At 48.6% G+C, this 7,241-nt stretch overlaps 1 pseudogene; it reads left to right on the plus strand.

The window, feature by feature from the left end:
• The first annotated feature begins 2,656 nt into the window (after positions 1-2,656).
• LOC107154562 lies at positions 2,657-3,659 on the plus strand (annotated as a pseudogene).
• Positions 3,660-7,241: the final 3,582 nt, after the last annotated feature.

A 7,241-nucleotide genomic window follows, 5' to 3' on the forward strand; every position in this document is an offset into this window, starting at 1 on the left:
GGGGTGAGTTATTCAACCCACGAAGTGTGTCATTTTCCCAAGCTGGCTCCACCCAGCATTAATAGCCTCTTCCCAAACTGAATCATCAAATCCCGTCTCTCCCCAACAGCATCTGGTGGGATGGATGAAGTAGGCCAAGTTCAAGCGCACAGTCTATTTGACATTTCATCCTAAACCCGGGAGCCTCTCTGCGTGCAGCACAGTAATAACAATACTAGCAGCCAACAGTTGTAAACAGTTACTCTGTTTAAAGTACAGCATGTTTATTTTCTGACCACGTAGCCTTGAGCAAGTCATTTCCTGTGGCTGCTGTAACAAATGACTACCACTTGGTAAACATTTAAAACGACCAACATTGGTTATCTCACAGTTCAGGAGGCCAAAAGTTCAAAATCAGTATTAGTGGGATGAACTCCGGGTATGCTAGACCACACCCTCTTAGGATAGTCTGCAGAAGAATTTATCCCTTCCCTCTTCCAACTTCTAGGGGCTCTAGGTATCCCGCGGCTTGTGGCTACCTCACACCAATCTCTGCTTCCATCTTTCCTCAGCTCTCTCCTTGTGGACATCTGAAGTCTCCCTCTCCTCTCTGTTAATACACCTCTCAGGATGGTGTGTTAACCAGTTTTCTGACACCATAATAAATACCAGAGATAATCAATTTATGAGGTGAAAAGTTCAGCTAGACATGGTGTAAAAGCTTAGCCATCCACCTGCAATCCCAGATACTTGGGAGGCAGAGGCAGGAGGATTCTAAATTTGAGACCAGCCTGGATCATTTAGTGAGACCCTGCCTCAAAATAAAATTTTAAAAAGGGCCAGGGACACAGCACAGGGTTGGGTGTAGAAAGCTTGCCTAGCACCTGCAAAGCCCTGTGTTCAATCCTCAGTACTACAAGAAAGAAAAGGAGGTTTGTTTTGGCTTATAATTTTGGAGGTCCATTCCATGATTGCTTGGTCCCGTTGCTTTGGGTCCACGGTGTACATCATGGTGGGAGTGGGTATTGGACCAAACCATTCACCTACCTCATGGCCAGAGAGTGAAAGAGACTAAAAGGGACTAGGGTCCCATCGCTCCTTTCAAGGGCTTGCCCCAGGGACTGAAGACCTCTTACTAGGCCTCACCTCTGGAAGGTTCTAATACCTCCCAGTAGTCCTACAGGCTGGGGACCAAGCCTTGAACACATGGCCTTTTGGGGACATTTCAGATCAACTCTAACAAATGGCAGTGAGGGCCCACCCAGGTCATCCAGGACCAAGACCTTAACTGAATCACAACTTGCAAAAGCCTCGTTTCCAAATAAGGTGACAATGAGAGGCTCCGTGATTAGGATCTGGTACTTTCAGGAGCTATTCATCAGCCTATGGCCCTTCCCTTCTCTGAGCCTCCGTCGTCTCACTTGTAGAGTGTGGATGGTCTCAGGGTGATGCCAGGTTTCCTGGGTAAATCTGAACTGGGCCGTTGGCATGCCAGCAGCTGGGCAGCCCTCGATGAATGGTGTGGTTATTATGAATCGATTTCTTGAGTTATTTCTACCGGGGACTGGCAGTGGTAGGGGTAATTGATTCCAGTGATATCACCTCTCTGGCTGCCAGGTTTTCAGCAGGATTAAATGTGCCAAATGGGCTTTGTTGAGCCAACTCCTCTGGGTGTGAAGAGCCGCCGTGCCAACCCTCCTGGCTGTTCTGCGGGCCCGTCTGCCGCCTCTCCCTAATTAACACCAAGGCGACACCAGCCAACAGGGCTTGCTGCCATCCTGGGAAGCAATTCGGCAGGCAGCAGCCAAATATTTGAACATTTTTTTTCAGTGTTTTTAGATGAAAATAGTATTTTTGGTCACTTAAACAGCACAGAGTAGTGGAGAAGGGGACGCGCCACCTCGTCTTCGTGTCTGCACAGGCAGGCCTCATGGGATGAGAACATTGCTTCCTTGTGGTGGGCAGGCCAGTGCCAGGTGACCAAGCTGTAACCAGGTGGACCTGTCTTCGGGAACTTCTTTCTACTGGCCAATGCCCCTGTGGTTCTCATCTCACCTGTGTCCAGTTTATTCCTGACCAGGTAATATTCCTCTTTGTGTCCAATGTGTATCTCCTAGATAGCTGCTCTCTAGGAGAGCCTGACTGGGAGGACAGGTAGGTTTGGTTGTGCCAGCCAGGTAAGAAGCACGAGGGGCCAGAGAAAAAGTGGAAGCAGCTTTTTGTGAGTTCAGGGTCCCAGAGAGGAGCGAGCACCAGGACTCACAGGGTCAGTGGGAAGGTGGAGCCATCCAGGATCTGTGAGCTTCACCAGTGGGTGAGGGGCAAGAGAAAGAGACGGTGGGGAATCTGGGGTGACCACTTTTTTACTCAGAGTCCAGGGTTACCCAGTAGTTTTCTGAGGGCAGTTCTAATTGGTGGGTTTAGAGCAAGCAGAGTTCCAAGAGGTCACACTTGAGAGGTGGTCACTTTGGCATAGCTGTGCAGCCCATGCAGGAGAAGGGGATCTGTGGGGTTAGACAAGTAGATGGTACCTAGCTGTCCCTAGGGAACTGGGCACCAGGTGCTGGTGGTATCAAGCAAAGATGGGAATTGACCACCTTGAGGGATCAAGAGGAGTGGAGAGCTGGAAATTGTGCCAAGGGTGACCAAGCCCTGTTCCATTTAAATTCACAGTGGATGCCTAGCAACAAAAATAAGAATCCACAAGAGTGTGCAGGCCTGCCCAGGGGCGCGCTCCACCCTGCCCCGCTGCGTCCTGCCCGCGAATCCCAAGTCTAGGTAACGCCCGGGAGGAGTCGGGAGCCGAGGAGTGGGATCTGGAGTCACCAAGTAGGAGATGGAGGCCGGGAGGCCGCAGCCGGTGCTGCGCTCGGTGAGCTCGCGCGAGCTCTCCAAGGTCACCCTCTGCGACCGCAGCCCGAGCGCGTCCTGCAGCCGTGCAGCCTGTGTGGCTCAACTTCCACGGCACCAGACGGTGCTGCAGGGCAGGAACCTCAGCATCCACAGCGGCCGAGGTCACCTTTGGCTCTTCAGAGATGCAGGCACAGACGACGGGCTTCTGGTTAACCTAACTGAGCTCTTTGTGCCATCTCTCAACGTGGATGGACAGCCTATTTTTTTTGCCAACATCACTCTGGCAGTGTGTATACCCTGAAAGAGCGATGCCTGCAGCTTGTCCAAAGCCTAGTCAAGCCCGAGAACTACAGGAGACTGGCCATCCCCAGGGCCCCTCTATGAAGATCTGGAAGACCACCCGAGTGTGCGGAAAGACCTGGAGCGGCTAACACAGGAGCGCCCTGAAAACCAGTGATTGGAAGAAGAGACTGAAAAATGTAACTGAAATTAGCATTCCTGCATCTCAGCTTTTGATTACACTGGCGAGGCTTGATCTAGATACAGGACTGGTCACTTATTGTCCATTTCAAAATCTCTCATTTTTTTTTTGGAGTAAAATGAGTTCCTATTGCCCGTTAACTGACTTCACCAGGCACTGTGATGTTAGGAAAGAATGTCAGGGAGGGTCACTTAGTGAGTACTGCTCTTTGGAGAAGTACTCACCAGGAGAAAATACTTGCATTTTTGCCTCCTAATGAGTCAGGAAAGTTTCAGTGTAAGGATGTTTGTATAAGAAATTCAGTGAGAATTGCAGCATGTCTTTTAATTTTAAGAAAGTGGCAGTACCTGGTGTTTTTTTGTTGTTGTTGTTGGGGATTGAGCTCAGGGACACTGCACCACTGAGCCACATCCCCAGCCCTAGTTTGTATTTTTATTTAGAGACAGGGTCTCACTGATTTGCTTAGCACCTCGCCATTGCTGAGGCTGGCTTTGAACTTGCGATCTCTCCTGCCTCAGCCTCCTGAGCTGCTGGGATGACAGGCCTGCACCACCATGGCCCTGGCACCAGTGTCTGCTTTTAAGGGATACATTGTAGTTGGGGATGTGTCCACCTCCCACTTTTGGAAGACCTTGATGTCCTTGAGACAGGGACAGTTTTTCTCCACTGTGAGACCAGCCGCCTTCCTCCAGTCTCCACTCAATTCAAAACTTAGTTCAGACTGACTTCTTGGCGTTTAATAGGTTTTAAAAAATAATCTTCGAATGGGATTGTGGCTCAGCAGTGGAGCACTCACCTAGCATGGTTGGGACCCAGGTTCGATCCTCAGCACCACATAAAAATAAAGGCATTGTGTTGTGTCCATCTACACCTAAAAAATAAATATTAAAAAAATAATAATCCTCCAGGAAAGCTTTTCAACTATTTATTTCCTTTCAGCCTCTTACAGGTCTGTACAGTTTTGTATCCTACTTTTTAAAATTCAACTTTATAACTTAAATATTCGTCCACACTATTGTAGCTGTGCATAAACATTAGCATAGTCTTTCTTTATAATTAACGTTTGGGATTTCTTGGCATCATTAGTTCTTTGGGGCACAATCCTATGTTCTACAACCAGAATGAAGCAAATGGGACAATGGTGAAGTGTTTCCCAGTGCCCTTTATCTGTCACCTAATCTTAGTCCCCTCTTTCAGCTTTCAACAAGTAAGTCGACTTTTTTTTTTTTTTTTTAAAAAGCATGTTGTAGTAGTTTTCATTCAGTGACACACCTTTAAATAATCTAATCTTTTTGTTGAAATGTGGGGTGAGGGAAATACGTGGAAGGGGAGGGTCCCTGTGCAGCTGTGGGTGGTGTCGGTGTCCTGTGGGACTGAAAAGAGACTGGAGGAAGTCAGCCGGTGCCACCATTGTTTAATGTTACTTGTATTTTTTTAAACCTGTCTTTGTGGGAAAATGAGATTTCACATTCTTCTTGTGAAAACACTCAAGTTGAGTACCATGTTTTGGTTTTTGTGTGTGTGTGTGTTTTCCAAGGAAGATTGAAAACGTGTAGCATGAGTAATATATGTTTTTCATTTGGAATCCTGTGAATGTATTAAGTGTATTGTTCTTAATAGAGAGAAAAAAATAAGAATCCACTGCAGTTCCCCTTGATGATATGGTATATGTCACTCAAGAATTACACTCTGAAGCTGGGTGCAATGGCACATGCCTGTCATCCCAGCCACTTGAGAGGCTGAGGCAGGAGGATCTCCAGTTCAAAGCCAGCCTCAGCAACTTGGTGAGGCCCTAAGCAACTTAGCGAGACCCTGCCTCCAAATAAAATACAAAAAAGGGCTGGAGATGTGACTCAGTGGTTAAGTGCCCCTGAGTTCAATCCCCAGTACAAAAAAAAAAAAGAATTACACTTTGAGAGGACTCCATGACATTGTGAATGCCACCTGAGTTGTACACTTAAAACTGGTTAAAGGTGAATTTTGTTGTTGTTGTTGTCGTTTTTTTAGCCAAGAAAAACCACAAAAAATATTACACTTTGAGTATTGCTGTTCTAGAAAAGTTTACCTGTGGGAATGCTTCCTGGTGATTCAAAAATGATTTAAACAGGTGTAGGACACGGTGGCACACACCTGTAATCCTAGCCACTGGGGAGCCTGAGGCAGGAGGATTGCAATTTCAAGGCAAGCCTCAGCATCTTAGTGAGACCCTGTCTCAAAATAAAAAATACAAAAGGCTGGGGATGTAGCTCAGGGGTAAAACGACCCCGGGTTCAATCCCCAGCACCCCATCCCCAAGATTAAGCAATACAATCCTTTATCTTAGCACATAAAAAGGAATCCCAAGCTCTGGAGTGAGGGCCTCTGGGGTGGGCCAACCCTGACATCACTTCAAGCACGGGATTTTCTCCTCTCTCTGCTCTGCAAAAAGCGACTGTGCTAGATGACTTCCTCCTGGTGAAGTGGCAGCTGTGTGGCAGGACCACAGGTCTTCTGCAGATGTGACAACACCCAGTGCAGCCATCCCTTCAGCAGATGCCCCCTCTGATATCATGAGTGGAAGTGCACTCCAAGCCCACGCCCATCCCTGTCACTCACAAGGGGGCCCTGGGTCCACTAGAGCTGGCTCAGACTAACCCTAACCCTAACCCTAACGCGTAGAGAAGGGCAGATACCCCACCCTGACTGGGGTGCAGCTAGGGCAGGGAGGTTCTTGGAAGTGCTATTAGCTAAGCAACAGGGATAAGCAAATAATCAATGACTTCGAGGCTCCTTTCTTTAGCAGATGGGAAACTAAATCCTCAGCCTGAGGCAAGCACCATGCAGAAAACTGCCAGTCTAGAGGCAGGTGTCATGCCAACAGCTGTCAGGACCCCGTGCAGCTCCTGTGCCCGGCACTGAGTTGCAGCAGCTGTTATGAATGAATATTGTCATCCCCATTTTACAGATGAGGAAACTGAAGTTCAGGGCTAGGAAACAATTTGGAGCCCATCAGAGACTCTTTCCTTCCCATAAAAGCTGGCCTCAGAAAAGAATACGAATATCAAGAAATGTTACATTATATCAGCCATTTTATCCAATAAATAGATTTCAGCAGATGGAGGCAGGTGGAGTTACATGTAAGCTCCGAACAGAAGGTTCTGGAATGGAATTCCATGTGTGGCCCTCCTCCTATGCAGACAGAAGCCAGCCTGTTAGAACAAATTCTGATGAGCTCATCCGATTTCCAGTTGAGGCGTCACCTGGGCAGTGCTGGGCACACACCTGAAGATCACCGGGCTTTCCTGCACGCTGGGGTGGGGAGGGGTTGAGTGCCGTGGGCTGGGAGCCTTGTCTGCTGTGGGGAGCCTGTGCCAGGTACATGTGGATGGGTGAGAAGGTACCCTGCTGCAGGGGTGGTGAACAGCATTCAGGTGGTGAACTACACCAGAGAGACAATGACCCCAAGTGACCCACGATGAAGCTGGAATAAGTGACTTCAAAAGCTGTCCACCTTACACGGCCAAAGGGACTGTGCAGATGTGACAAACGTTGAAGTCCTTGACCTGTGGAGGGAAACCAGGATGATCCCAGTGGGTACGTGGATCCTGAGAGCACAGCAGCGTTCCCACAGTGTTCAAAGCGAGCCCTGCCACTGAAGAAGAGCCAGGGGGGTACTTCCCTTTCTGCCTTTGAGGATGAAGCGGCCACACCCTGAGCCACCGAGGAGTACGGAAAGGCGGGGGTGGGGGTGGGGGGGCCTTTTGTCTTGGATCCCTCAGCAAAGGATGCAGCAGCTCTGCCAACCCCTTGATCTCATTAAGTTGCCCAGGCTGGCCTTGAACTTGTGATCCTCCTGCCCCAGCTTCCTGAGCAGCTGGAATCACAGGCTGTGCCACCACACCCAGCTTGCCAATATTTTCATTCTTTTTTTTTTTTTTTCCTAGAGTAG

The sequence above is a fragment of the Marmota marmota genome, unplaced genomic scaffold (genome assembly GCF_001458135.2).
Source record: "Marmota marmota marmota unplaced genomic scaffold, marMar, whole genome shotgun sequence".
NCBI lineage: Eukaryota > Metazoa > Chordata > Mammalia > Rodentia > Sciuridae > Marmota > Marmota marmota.